At 37.9% G+C, this 14196-nt stretch overlaps 1 pseudogene; it reads left to right on the top strand.

The window, feature by feature from the left end:
• Positions 1-496: 496 nt before the first annotated feature.
• On the top strand, positions 497-2038 carry LOC127206438 (ATP-dependent RNA helicase DDX18-like; annotated as a pseudogene).
• The last annotated feature ends 12158 nt before the right edge of the window (positions 2039-14196 follow it).

The following is a 14196-nucleotide window of genomic DNA, read 5'->3' as shown; positions in this document are numbered from 1 at the left end:
GAATGCATTCAGCAGTTCACAGCAGTTGAGTTTGTGCAGTTCAGTGAAGGGCAACAGAGGCAATTGAAGCCACAGAGTGAGAAGAAACCAGAACACTAGAACAGCTTGCTAGAGTTAGTTTTAGAATAAGCAAAGTAATTCAGTCAGAAGCTGAGAGAAGCCAGTTTGAATATGTCAGCTTGGAGAGGAGTTTTAAGACAGAACAGCTGAGCTGAACTGGGCAGCCAGAATTCAGAAAGAGCTAGAAAGGGTGAGATTGTTCAGAAGCACACCTATAACATTACAATTACATCTGGATAATAAAAGTTACTTTTACAAATTCATGATGTAATAATTTATGTATTTATTTCTTTCAAATTTTGCACAATTACTTCTGTTGTTCAAATGACCTAAAATAAAACCATCACTGTTAAAAAAAAATGGAAGATTTTGGGTCTGTGACACACTCTCAAGTTCAGTCTGCTAAGTGCAGCCCACTGGTGCATCACACTTTCAAATGAAACTCCTGCACAAGAAGATAAAGAAGAGGAACGCCACACTGTGGCAGTGGAACCTGAAGCAGCAAGAAGCATCAGACAGAAGCCTATTACAACCTCAAAGCAGAGATGTGCCTGAATAAACTGTAGAAGTTGGGAAAGTAAAAAGAAAGAAAATCCTTGAAGCATTCTGTGATGTGGACTCAGCAGAAGCACAAAGTGCATACCTGACAAGACAATGGAAAATAAAACAGTTAACAAATCACACTCCAGTTTAATCAATGGAGACAGCAGCAATACCTTTTCCTGATTCAGAACTAAAAAACAAGAAGAAAAAAAAAAAAGAGGAAAATGGCAGTTGATGCTGGGCCTGACACTAAAAAAGCAAAAACAGAAGGAAACACAGTGGTTTGTGAAAAAACAGAAGATGGTGTGGAGAAGTCGAATGACACTGAAGTGCCCAGCCTGGCCCTAGGACAGACGGGTACTTTTCAGGACACTTCATTTGCTTCCTTGTATAATCTGCTCAATGAAAACACTCTGAAAGATATAGAAGAAATGAGCTTCAAGCACACGAGTGAGACCAGGAGTAAAAGTATCAGGCCACTTCTGGAAGGCAAGGATATTTTGGCAGCTCCAAAAGCAGGCAACAGTAAACCCTTGTGTTCCTCATCCTTGTGACTGAACTCACTGTCAAGTTGAAGTTCATACCTAGGAATGGAAGAGGAGCCCTGATTTTTTTTCCCCTACCAGAGAGCTGGCCTTGCAGACCTTCGGTGTTCCTAAGGACCTGATGACACAACACATTCACATGTACAGGCATGTGGCAGTACAGGTCTGCTGAAGCACAGAGGCTCATCACTGAGATCAACATCATCAAGGCACCCAAAAGCCAGCTGCTGTACCACATGAAGAATACTCCATTGTTGCTGTGAGCTGCTGGACATGCAAAATACTCCACTTTGCTGAGCACTGCTGGATCACATGCATACTTCAGGGTTGCTGTGCACTTATATGGCAGCCAGATGGCTGGACAACTGGATTGTTCAGTACTACCCTCCTGATGACTCCAAGGAATATACTCATCATCTGAGTAGAACAACAGCCAGGGCCTGAATGGAAGAGGGCATGCCTTGCTCATCCTGTGCCCAAGGGAGTTGGGTTTCCTATGCTGCTTGAAGCAATCTAATGTCCCATTGAGTCAAATTGACTTTTCATCATCTAAATTTTCTGATATTCACTCTCAGCTAGAAAAGCTGATTGAAAAAAATACTTCCTCCACAAGTGCGTCCAGAAAGCATACAAGTCGTCAATATGAGCATACGGCTACCTCTCTCTTAAGTAGATATTTAATGTGAACAACCTACATTTGCCTCAGGTCACTCTGTCTTTTGGTCTTAAGATCCCTACTTTCCTTGATCTGAACATAAGCAGCCATAATGACAAGCTTAAAAACAGAGGAAATGGTGGTAGATTCCAGAAAACAAAGAAAATGGAGAAGTCCAAGATCTCTTAAACACATCAGCTGAAAGCCAGCAGACCACAGGCAGTTCTCTCACTGAGGGGAATAGCCTTCCAGCTGGACTGACTTTGCCCTAATTTCCCCCTTCTCTTTAGGAAAGGAACTTTTATCATTTTTAGGATCTTTTCATCTTTATTGCGATGATAGTATTTTATTTTTAAATATTCTCACAAAACAAAATATCTCCCAAAAATGTGAAATTTAAAGATTTAAGGAATTTTGCCTTATCTAGTTAACTTGATTTTCCAACACATTACTAACATACCAATGCCTTGAAATTATGGTTAATATTTACAGTTTGCTTGCTGTGGATACACAATGCAAAATATTTTTCACAGCACTATGCAGAATTATAAAAATTTAAGAAGAAATAATGAAGGAGCAGCTTAGAGAAGAAGTGGCTCAGAAAGGATGTGCTCTTTTCTGGCAAAAGTCAAAATCTCCAGTGTTAGGCAAACATTAAGTGAAAACTACATCACACTAGGTGGGTGGCGACACAGAAGGTATTTCCTGGTCATGATATTTTCTGGCAAATGTTACAAAAACAAGCCTTAGTAAGTATAGCACAGGGCAGTTGGGGATGGGTGGGTATATCACTGGCTATCAGAAGTAACTAAGGAATTCACCAAAGGAATTTCCTGCAGTTTATGGCTCAAAATAATACATACAACGTAGACTTTCTCATATCTCACATTAACTTTACGGCAGCTATGTAGCTTTTAGGAGACCTGCATTATTCATAATTTCAGAGAGAACCAAAAGATAATACTTAGCTTATGATTCCCAATGCTTTGTTTGTGCTGGAGGCTCTTGTTGCCTGTCGCAAATTTCCTTCTAGATAGTCTTGCCTTAGAGCTGACACCTTCGGAGCTTGGAAATAGCAGAAATATGGGGAAAATAATCAGAGATATCAACCTTCATGATAGAAGCCTCATACCTGTTTTTTCGTCAACTGAAGCCAGGAACCAAATAGGTGCAGGGGTCAGTGCAGTGACAGCTTTAAAATTAACAGTGCTTTCACTCATCCTCTGATTAATGTGTCAAGTAAGGACAAAAAAATATGAACTCCTCAGTCTTGATAAGCAAAGCCAATATTTTATCCACTCCTATTCAAACCTATTCATATTTCTCTATAGACACACAGCACCATGTGATGAGCACTGTGTTAAAGTGTACACTAAGACATGCTATGTAACACTGTTTTTCATAGGTCGTCATCTTTAAGACAGTGTTTCAACAGTGCCTTCAGGATCTATCTACATTCTATCAACCTGATTATTACAGAATCTTCCCATCCAATCCTAGGGAGGAGAGAAAGAAGGTTAGGAGGGATAGGGGAATGAGACATTTTTAGACTCAGTTCCATTCTTCTTCTTTAAGATGTTAGCATTCCAGCAAAGCAACAGCAAACACAGCAGCAGTGGGAACAAATCAGCAGCAGCAGGCTCTTCAAAGCTTTCTGTGGAGCATATCTCTCCAGGAGTGTATCAAAGCGAAACAATGCAAAACCAAGCCATGTAAAGCAATGCAAACTGATGTGAAGTGATCTTTCTAATTTGGGGGCTCCTATTTGTATTCCTTCAGAGTCTGCACCAGGATGCTTTGGAGCTGGCAAAGATCACGCTCCTGCATGAAGCACTCTCCAGCTGACAAAGATCGGCACCCTCTCACAAGGCAGTTTCACATCTCACACTTGGAACCAAAATGAAATCATGTTTACATCCACTACAAAGACTAACTCAGTTTTTAAGTTATCAGTTAGTCAAGCTGAACCCTAGGGAATGTTTTGGAGAGTTGACTGATAATTTATGGGAAAATGCCTAACTGGTCTTGTTGAAAGACTGTGTTGTATCACAAGTATAGAATTAATTCTATTGCAGCTAATGTATAGCTCACATTTCTGCTATCATATATGCTTCTTTTATTGAAAAGTACACTGATGATCTAAATGACATTAGCTGAAATGGACTAGCCGTTTTATCATACATTCCTAGAGACACTTGCTGGGTGTGATCATATAATCCTGATGTCATTATATTAGATTTTTCTTTACTATTTTAAAATTATGTCTATATGTGTATGTCTGTGTGTTCATTATGTCTATGTATATCTGATATTCACAAAGTACAGATGATAGTGTCAGATTCCCTGGATTTGGAGTTATAAGCATCAGAGCCACCTGATGGGGATACTAAAGTTAGGTCCTCTGTAAGAGCAGCAAATAGTCCCATCCATTGAGACATCTCCTCAGTCCTGAATCCTTATGACTTGCATGTTTTTACATAGATTCAAAATCAAACTTACTTCCCCAAATTTATTCATGAAGGGCTGCAAAACTGACTTGTTCTCATCCCTTAACAATTAGATAACACATTTTCCTGCCTAAAATTCCAGATAAATTTTTACCTTACGCCACTTCTCTTCTTACACAAAGTGGAGGACCTAGCATATTAACCATAACTCTTTCCATTGAGATAATTTACTTGCACAACTTTTCTTTCATTGACTATGACATAAAGATGTAATGTAGAACTAGAACATTCCATGCTTCAATTACATATTATTCTTACTAATAAGTGAGTGAAGGCTACATCCTCTTTTGGAAGATAATTAAAAACCCTCCAAGAAGTCTCAGAATTGACTAGAAAGTTGGGATCAATTAGCATTGGTGTGTAATGTGAATGGCTGGTACACTTCTTTATAAGGCTTGTTGGACCTTTTAATTTGTTTGATTCAGTCACGGATTTTGGTTTAAAGAATAGGAATACTTAGAAAAAGTACTGATAAGGATGCATAGTAACAGTCCTGGTCCAATTTTGATCTAATTTTTCATTTTCTTACTTATCATTGTACAAGATGGCTTGAGAAAATGGCTCATCACTTGAGAGCATAATCCAGTTGCCATAAGACATTAATTCAACCATAGGGCAGTCTCAGTTTCCATAGTAGATATTTGCTTCCATTTATGGCTGATTTTTTAAAATACATTTTATTAATTTATTCATAATACATCTCAATTGTTATCCCATCCCTTGTATCCTCCCATTCCTCCCTCCCTCCCATTTTCCCCTTACTCTCCTCCCCTATGACCGTGACTGAGGAGGTCCTCCTCCCCCTGTATATGCTCATAGGATATAAAGTCTCTTCTTAGTAGCCGGCTACCCATATTTGACCATGTCCCCTGGATGGGGAGGTCTTACAGCTGATTTTTATCATGTGTGTGGTACTGTAATATGTCTGCAAGTCAGATGGAGGAAAATTATGTAGACAGCTAGGAGGCACTCACAAGTGTCAGAAATTAGACTTTTTAAACACTAATAGTAGAATGTCCATGAATATTCTGTGCTCCTATATATATAGGTACCATTATTCTTGAAGTGTAATAAGATAGAATTAGGAAAGGTAAGGCCTAGTCAGCCATCTCTTTACCAGTTTTTAGGCATTCACTTATTGAATAAATGGCATGCCTCCAATAAAAGTGTGTTATTACCTACACCTCTTCAAACAAAGCAATGAACTGAGGACCAATAGTTCAAATACATGAGACTATTGGGGACACTTTTCATTCAACTCACCACACTGAAAGTGTTTAAAAAAAAAAAAAAAAACAACAAAGAAACAAATGTGAAATGAAAATAGAGGTGCAAGGTTTTTTCTTAAGTCTTTGTGTTGTTGTTGAATGTAGACACTTCTGTCATGTAATATCCCAACCAGCTTGTCTTTTCTCCACTCCTCCTAGCTCCTTTGTGCCTCATCACTTCTTTATCCACCATCTCTTTCCTTTTCAAAAAGAGCAGGCCTCCAAATCTCCTGTAGTTGGAAACTTTTATCCAGCTAAAATATTGGCAGAAACCAGTGAAGAAGCAGTTTTCTTTTGGGGGATGGGGCTGATTTTTGCTTGTTTGATTTTAGAAAAAAGAATTATAAAGCACTTGTTACCAACTGTGACATAAAACTTTTGAGATACAATTGACAGTCTTATTCTTTACAATAATGGCAAAAAAGACAGATGTGTTTGGATTTTTTTTCCACAGATGACAGATAAGATGAGATCCATACCCAAGGTTTAATAACACAGGGCCCAAAGCATTTCTATCTAAATATCCCTAGGTCTGGGTTGGAAACTTACAGCCTCCACACAATCTAATCTGTAAGCCCAGAACTTTCAGCTTTCCGCCTCTGTCTGCTAACCTAGGCCTAGATTTTCCCAGCCTCCAAGAGTTACCACTGACAAATTCAATCTTTATAATTCCTCTTGAACTCCGGCTGGATGATTCAGCTCAGTTCTTCTGGCTCAAAACTTTTCTCCAATATGACTGATTCAAACTGGTTTCTCTCAGCATTGCTTGGAATAACTGCTTCTGAACTCACAAACTGAACTTCACCAAACTGCCTGCACCAAACTCAACCCAACTGCATGAACTCAACTGAATGGATTCTACTACTCCATTGGACTGTAGTCTCTCCACAAACTTCCTGTACTGTTCCCAGAAACACCCCTGATGTGCTCTTAAGTAGCTTCTCTTTCCTTTCTGTTTTTGTGAGAGTTGGGCTTATTCTATCTCTGACTTATTCTGTCAGCCTTTTGTTGACTCATTATTTTGTCTGCCCCTCAATTAGATTTTATTGATTGGCATTAAAGATGTGTGATATCTTCCAGCCAGAGGGCTTAAAGAATGCTGTGCCCATATTCCAGCCAGTGGGTATGCATTCCAGCCAGAGGGCTTAAAGAATGCTGTGTCCATATTCCAGCCAGTGGGTATGCATTCCAGCCAGAGGGCTTAAAGAATGCTGTGTCCATATTCCAGCCAGTGGGTATGCATTCCAGCCAGAGGGCTTAAAGAATGCTGTGCCCATATTCCAGCCAGTGGGTATGCATTCCAGCCAGAGGGCTTAAAGAATGCTGTGCCCATATTCCAGCCAGTGGGTATGCATTCCAGCCAGAGGGCTTAAAGAATGCTGTGTCCATATTCCAGCCAGTGGGTATGCATTCCAGCCAGAGGGCTTAAAGAATGCTGTGCCCATATTCCAGCCAGTGGGTATGCATTCCAGCCAGAGGGCTTAAAGAATGCTGTGCCCATATTCCAGCCAGTGGGTATGCATTCCAGCCAGAGGGCTTAAAGAATGCTGTGCCCATATTCCAGCCAGTGGGTATGCATTCCAGCCAGAGGGATATTAGGTGTATAAGAAGAGCATGTCACTATTCCTTCCAGATCACACAGACCTGTGTTTCTGAATGTGATCACTTCCCAGAGCAGCAATGTTGCTATATTAAAATTCCTCTAAACAGAAGGATGGCCAGGTGAATAAAAACATGAGCAAGGTATATAGGAAAGAAAGTCAACTCCTATAACCTCCAAAGATGCTATCCTCTTAGAATCGCTAACTATTTTGTTCTCCAGATTCTGTACTCTCAGTTTATTACAAAAGATTGCCCACCCAGGCATTAGTAGCCATTAGAAATTTACTCTGGAAGTCTGGTGCCCCTATTTGACCACTTCCCCTTGGTAGTGAGGCCTGGTGGCACTCAGAGGAAGGGGAAACAGGCTACCTTCATGAGACCTGATAGGCTGTGATCATATGATGGGGGAGGAGCTCCCCTTGTGTCACAGGTCTAAGGGAAGGGAATAGGGTAAAATAGGAAGGGAGGAGGAAATCAGAAGGTACAAGTGAGGGTATAACAATCAGGATGTAATCTGAATAAATTATTAAAAATATAAATTTACTCTGTCTTTAGACTTTCTCTCATACCTGCATTTGTAATACTGGTGAATTCATTTAATGGGATGATGCTTTACTGGCAAATAACCACTACCGTGTGTGTGTGTGTGTGTGTGTGTGTGTGTGTGTGTGTGTGTGTGTGTGTGTGTACATACAGGCTTATATATAAGAATTTGTAAGCTATTTATATACACATATGTGCATACATATGTTTATATATGTATGCATTATAAATGAAGGCATATGTCTATGTCTATCCATAACTGTCTTTAAAAAACACATTTATTTATTTATTTTATATTTTTGTATATGTCTGTGTCATGGAATGCATGTGAAGGACAGAAGACAGCTTATAAAAATGAGATCATTCCTTCTACTATGTTGGACCTGGGATTGAACTCAAGTTTTAAAATTTTCAGCAAGTCGATTTACCCACTGGTCCATTTCAATCATTGTATAAATGACAGTACTTTAAAAAAGGAAAAAATGAAAACACTGTGACCACAAAATGAATTATGAGATAGTTCCAGCATCCTCAATTCAAGTCATCAGTGGTCATATCTGCTTTATGTCTCATTAGATGGTTTGTTTTAAAAAATAAAGTATATTCTTATGGCAGACATAACAAAGAGAATATTTATAAACTACATTATGAAATAGAGAAATTATTAGAAAGTTTAACACACCATCTAGGAACTGCCACACTGATTATGTGAAGATATTTTTCAACAGAACCTGTATATTTACAAACATTTCATTTCATAGAGACTGATGACTCTGGAATATGTTTCTTGGTGATATAATGTGTGTGTATATATATATATATATATATGAAAGTTGTAAATATTAGCTTATATTTTTGGAAGGGCTTAAGATTGGTTCAAATGCATTCTTTTTCTGCTGTCACCTATTTCTAAGAGAAATAATATTGTAATTTCCACAAAAGTGCTTCAAAGGTAAGAAGAAATATATATTTATTTATTCTTTTTTAAGTTCAGAGCACATCAAAAGCTACTCTGAATATAAGTCATAGTGATGAGTCATTGATAGTGGGACATAAAACATATGAGAATAACATTTCTATCTAAGGACAGATCATTTCAATAAAATGAACCAAAAACACTGTGACTCTAATATGATAGTCCTTGTGTCATTTTATAAAGAAAGGGGTGTCATATGCTAATTGCTATTAATACTTATGCATGTTGAATTACATAGTTTAGTAAATAATTTTATTAAGGTTAATTAGACAGAGTATAAAAATAATATCAATACCATTTCACACTAAAATAGCAAATGGTTTCTTACAATTCAGTAAGTATTCTGATGGATATACAAAGGTGAAAGAAGACATATCCATGAGGCCTTAACCCTACACACAAAAAAACTATAGATAATCCCAGAAAACTGAGAGCAGGAAATAAGAGAGATGGTCCTCTCTGGGGAACACCACAGCAATTGGTTCTCCTGTCCAAAATGGTCATCTCTGAAAATACACATGCAGGTAGCTTTGTACAGACTGAACAGGTTATATTTAGGAACACACACACACACACACACACAGAGAGAAAGAGAGAGAGAGAGCTTAATCTTTTCATGATATAATTGAATGTGTTTTGCTGCACATTAGCTAATACAAAATAGTGAATTTTTAAAAAATGTTTTCATATACATATTCAAAAACAATTATTAAAAGCAAAATGGCCATGATTTTGAAAGAGAGCAGGGAGGAAGGATATATGGGAGGATTTGGATGGAGAAAAAAGAAGGGTAAAATATAATTATATTAAAATTAATTTGAAATAGTATTTGGGGTACATTAAAGTGACACCATTTGCTTGTCATTACAATGAAATCCACAAGGCAGTAACTACAGATCATTCTAAGCTCTTTTAGAGGAATGTGTATTATAGAAAAGAAATAATGTCCTCCTGGACCAGGATTTCTCTATGCTTAATATTATTTAAATCATTTTGTCAATGTAAATTTAAACAAGAAAGAATTTTCATATTAAATATTCATGACACTAGAGGAGGAATAATATCAACCCACTTCCTCCATCCTCCTTGGATTATTGAAGAAAAAAACTAAATAAAACCATAGCAGCTGTCTGAAATAATATAAAAAGCAGACTGCCTGAAATATCTCTTTATGTCTTAGGGGAAAGGTAGTGGGAAGATTGCTAGGGAAGAAAATAGGAATAAGAACATTAGAACATGCTCACAATGAGAGTGTGCTTTCTCTTCCCATACAGCTCTCTGTAGGTTTGGACATGAAATGTTAGATTGAAACATGTGCCTTGTGTTAGACCTTGGCTCCTTGGGCCTCCTTTCCTAATCTTCCTGAACACTAGCCCAGGAGTCGGACACCAGTACAGTGCTCTGAAATCATTTTCATAGATTGCTCTCCAGTGAAGTTGACTGCTACCCCTCCTTTTGTGAGTGTGTCCTGTGCTATGGAGAGGGCTGTAAAGGCTTACTGACACACTGGAACAATTTCATATGAAGCAACTCATAAACTGAGCTCTTGGCAGAAGAGTTTAGATGAGACGAGACAGGTCTAAACTGGTCTACCTAGACTCATGGGCCAGAGAGACAAATGCAGTCTCAATACTCAACAAAGAGCCTGTGCAGCCCGCTTAGCTCTTTTGGATTTTAAGTAACTCTCCATTCTTCTACCCAACAGAGAACGTTCTAGTCTGAACTGGATTCTATACTTCAGGAGTTGAATATATAAGGCCCCATATAAACATTTCCCCCAGCTCCTGCCCCTGCCCCTTGCCCCTGCCCCCTAGTTCCTCTTGAAGTGCATTGGATGACAGTCGCAAACATCCATTTCCAACATTTAAAATCTTATAGTCTATCATATTTCATCTCTATCAACTTAAAACATCTATCTAGACCTAAAAACATCTTAACCACTAGACAACTAAGCTTAATTGTAAAAGTAAACTACCTGGTCTTCAACCCCATCAGAGACTTGAGCAGGATTGATTTACATTCAGAATGTAGATAGGAAATATGTTTTCTTCAAGGTTTCCAAATTCAATAGCCAAAACCTATGAATGTAACATTAATATAATTTCTGATTGTTTTGTGGTTCTTCTTGCTGTATGTAGTTTATTTTATATATTTATAATAATATAAATGTATATGTAAAAAATAAAAAAGAAAGAAACTAGGAGGGCAGAAGGGAGAGACAGAGCTGTCCAGGAAGAGGGAGCATAGAAGCCAAAGCATCCAGATTGTTTGTGTACTCCATTTTCCAGCATGACTGGAGAGCAAGTCTTTTTTGAAATACATGTTCCTGTTGCTTACTAGAAAAATATCTTATAGTCACTGGTCCTGGCCCATGTACAACATGCCTAATGATCTGGGGTTTAATCATGATTCTTTTCAGTGTATAATTTAATTTATTTTGATGTACATTAGCTAGTACAAAGAAGTAAGTTTCATTATGATGTTTTTATGCAAACATATAATTTACATCACCATTTCTACTCCCAATATTACCCACACTCTCTTCACCTTGCACATGCTGGACCCTTGGTGATCCTTAACATTTTCTTTATTTGCTTTTAATATTTCATATATGAGAGAGATGTGAAGGTGCACATACAGAGAGTGTGATGAGGGGGAGAGAGAGAGAGAGAGAGAGAGAGAGAGAGAGAGAGAGAGAGAGAGAGAGAGAGAGAGAGAGAGAGAGAGAGAGATGGATGAATTAGAGACAAAGTGAGAAGAAATCAAAATGGTGTGATTCCATATTCCATGTTGGAGCAAATGGTGTGACCTTCTTTTTGCGTTAGAGGTAGAGTGAGGCTCAGAAAACAAATTGAGCTATCATGGGTTTAGGGTATGGGTAATTGGATTCCACGAAAGTGCTCCCTCTGTGTGAGACTTAAAAGTATCATGAATGTTTCTTTCCTGAGAAGGTATAAAGCCCCCAATGTCTTTGTCTTGGAAAATAAAAATAATCTGGAAGTCTGACATATTAAAAGTTAAGTTGGAAAGTGCATTGATCTACCTAAAACCTTCTATCTCCATTTGCCTGTCTCCCAAGCCTTCATTTGGACATGATAGATATTACCTAATCAGATCTTTTTTGTTATTAGAAAAGGTACTTTTGTCAACCAATTTGTCAAAAACTTTACTAGTCCTGATACACCATGAAATTTATGTGCCATTGTTTTAATTGTGTCTTTTCTCATAGAAACCTTTTATCTCATTATCAAGTTAACTTATTTAATTTCTCATTAAATTGTATGCTTTTGCAAATCATCTAAGCAACTTCATAAAGTAAGATTGAGAATAACTTGTTTTAATGTAACCACAATAGTAGTTTTGCTACTTTGACAAAATATAATCATTTAAATATGTTATTTATGCACAATTATTTGAATTTTGTTTTACTATTTTTATTGTCATTATATAACTATTCCTGTGGATCTGAAAATAAATGTCCAATCACCTCAGATAGATACTGTCTCAGGGTTTCTACTGCTGCGATGAGAGAGCATGACCATGGCAACACTTATAAAGAAAAATATTTCATTGGAGTTGGCTTACAGTTCAAATGTTTAGTCTAATATCATCAAGGCAGGAAGCATGGTGGGCAGCCAAGCTACTGAAGAAGTTGAGAGTTCTACATCTTGACCCACAGGAAACCACAAAAGACACCAACCAGGCCACACTTACTCCAACAAGGCTATACCTCCTAATAATGCCACTCTCTATGGATCTATGGAGTGCATTTTTATTCAAATTATCCTATTCTGCTCTCTGACCTCTACATGGTTATAGCCATATAATAATGCATAATGCATTTAGCCCAACTTCTAAAGTTCACATGGTCTTTAACAGTATCAGTACTGTTTAAAAGTCCAAGTTGAATGTCTTTTCTGAGAGAAATGCATTCTTAACTGCAATCCCTTACAAAACTAAAATTTAAAAGCAGATCACTTACTTCAACATATAATGGCACAGAATGTACAGTACGAATCCAAAAGAGTACATAGTGAGAAAATACTGACCCAAAGTAAGAAAGAAAACAAACTGGTAAAACTCCAAACTCTGCATCTCAAAGTTTGATGTCAAAGTGCTCTTCAAATCTCTGGCTTCTTTCAGCTTTGGTGACTGCAACACGCTTTTTTTTTTAAACTTGTGCCAGCTGTACTTTCTGTTTGTAGATTTCTTTGACAGGTGTTCCATGATGATGACATCTTCAACATTTTGGAGTCTTCAAGGTCATCCAGGCTTCACTTTCATAGCTTCATGAAATGGTCTTTCTAGGCCTATATGCAGGAATATTCATGAGAACTGTCTGGTCTCCGTGCCTTTCCTTAGTCATCAAGAAAGATTCCATGATTCTTTTCTTCTATTCTTGACTATAAACCCAAAACCAGATGGCCAACATGGTCAGGTTCTGTTGCTTGCTGGGGTTGGAAAAGATACCTTATTAAAATTTATCTTCATTAGCTTTCTATTTTTGATGGTTTTCTTCAATGTCTAAGCTTGGCTATTCTGGAAGTTGCACTGTAGATCAGGCTGTCCTTGAACTCTAAAATCTGCTTGATTTCTCCTGAGTGCTGGTATTAAAGGTGTATATCACCACACATAGACCTAAGCCTTTCTTTAATTCCTTTTCACAGGTTGGGAGCTTAGCTAGGTGGGCTCTTTCCCTGAGGTCACTAGTCCCTTTATTCCATTTACTGTTAACCTTTTTCTTTAATATGTTTATCACTTTGAAAACAGAACTTTGCTCCATTTGACGTCCTGGTGCCACCTTTGAAACTGTAAATTTTGTATTTTTTCTTGTTCAGCTTGCTCCTTTTCATTATAGATCTTCATTATAGTGAACTCTAATAACTACACAACAGAGTCAGTACAAGGTTGTTTTGAGATTTCTTCTGCCAAGGCAATTAATCCACAACTCTTCAACTTAGCTTCAGGTTGACTTTTCAGACAAAGGCAAAAAGGAGTCATATTCTTTGCCAAAATGTCCCAAGAACAGTCTCTAGGCCACATACTAAAATTCTTCTCCTCTGAAACTTCTTGCATCAGGCCTCCACATTTCAAATCCCCCTCAGGACCAAGTCTTCTATGCATTAAGCTGCTCTTAAAGCATTCCACTGATATCCTAACCCTAAGTCCCCAAATCCACATTCCTACAAATAACAGTGTGACCCAGCCTATCACAACAATACCCCAGCCCCTGGTACCAACATCTGTCTTAGTTAGGGTATCATTGCTGTGAAGAGACACCATAATTACAGAAGCTCTTAAAAAGGATAATATTTAATTGGCTCTGGCTGACAGTTAAAAGGCTTAGTCCATTATTAGGATGGTAGGAAACATGGTGAGCAGACATGGTGCTGAAAGAGCTGTGATATTGATACCCAGGAAGCAAAAGGAGACAGAATCACACTTTCCTCAAGTAGGCCACAACTTCTAATATTGCCAGTTCCTATGGACCTATGGG

Source organism: Acomys russatus, chromosome 23 (assembly GCF_903995435.1).
Source record: "Acomys russatus chromosome 23, mAcoRus1.1, whole genome shotgun sequence".
Classification (NCBI taxonomy): Eukaryota; Metazoa; Chordata; class Mammalia; order Rodentia; family Muridae; genus Acomys; species Acomys russatus.
Note: the sequence above shows the minus strand (reverse complement) of the source record. Positions and strands in the feature narration are given on the sequence as shown.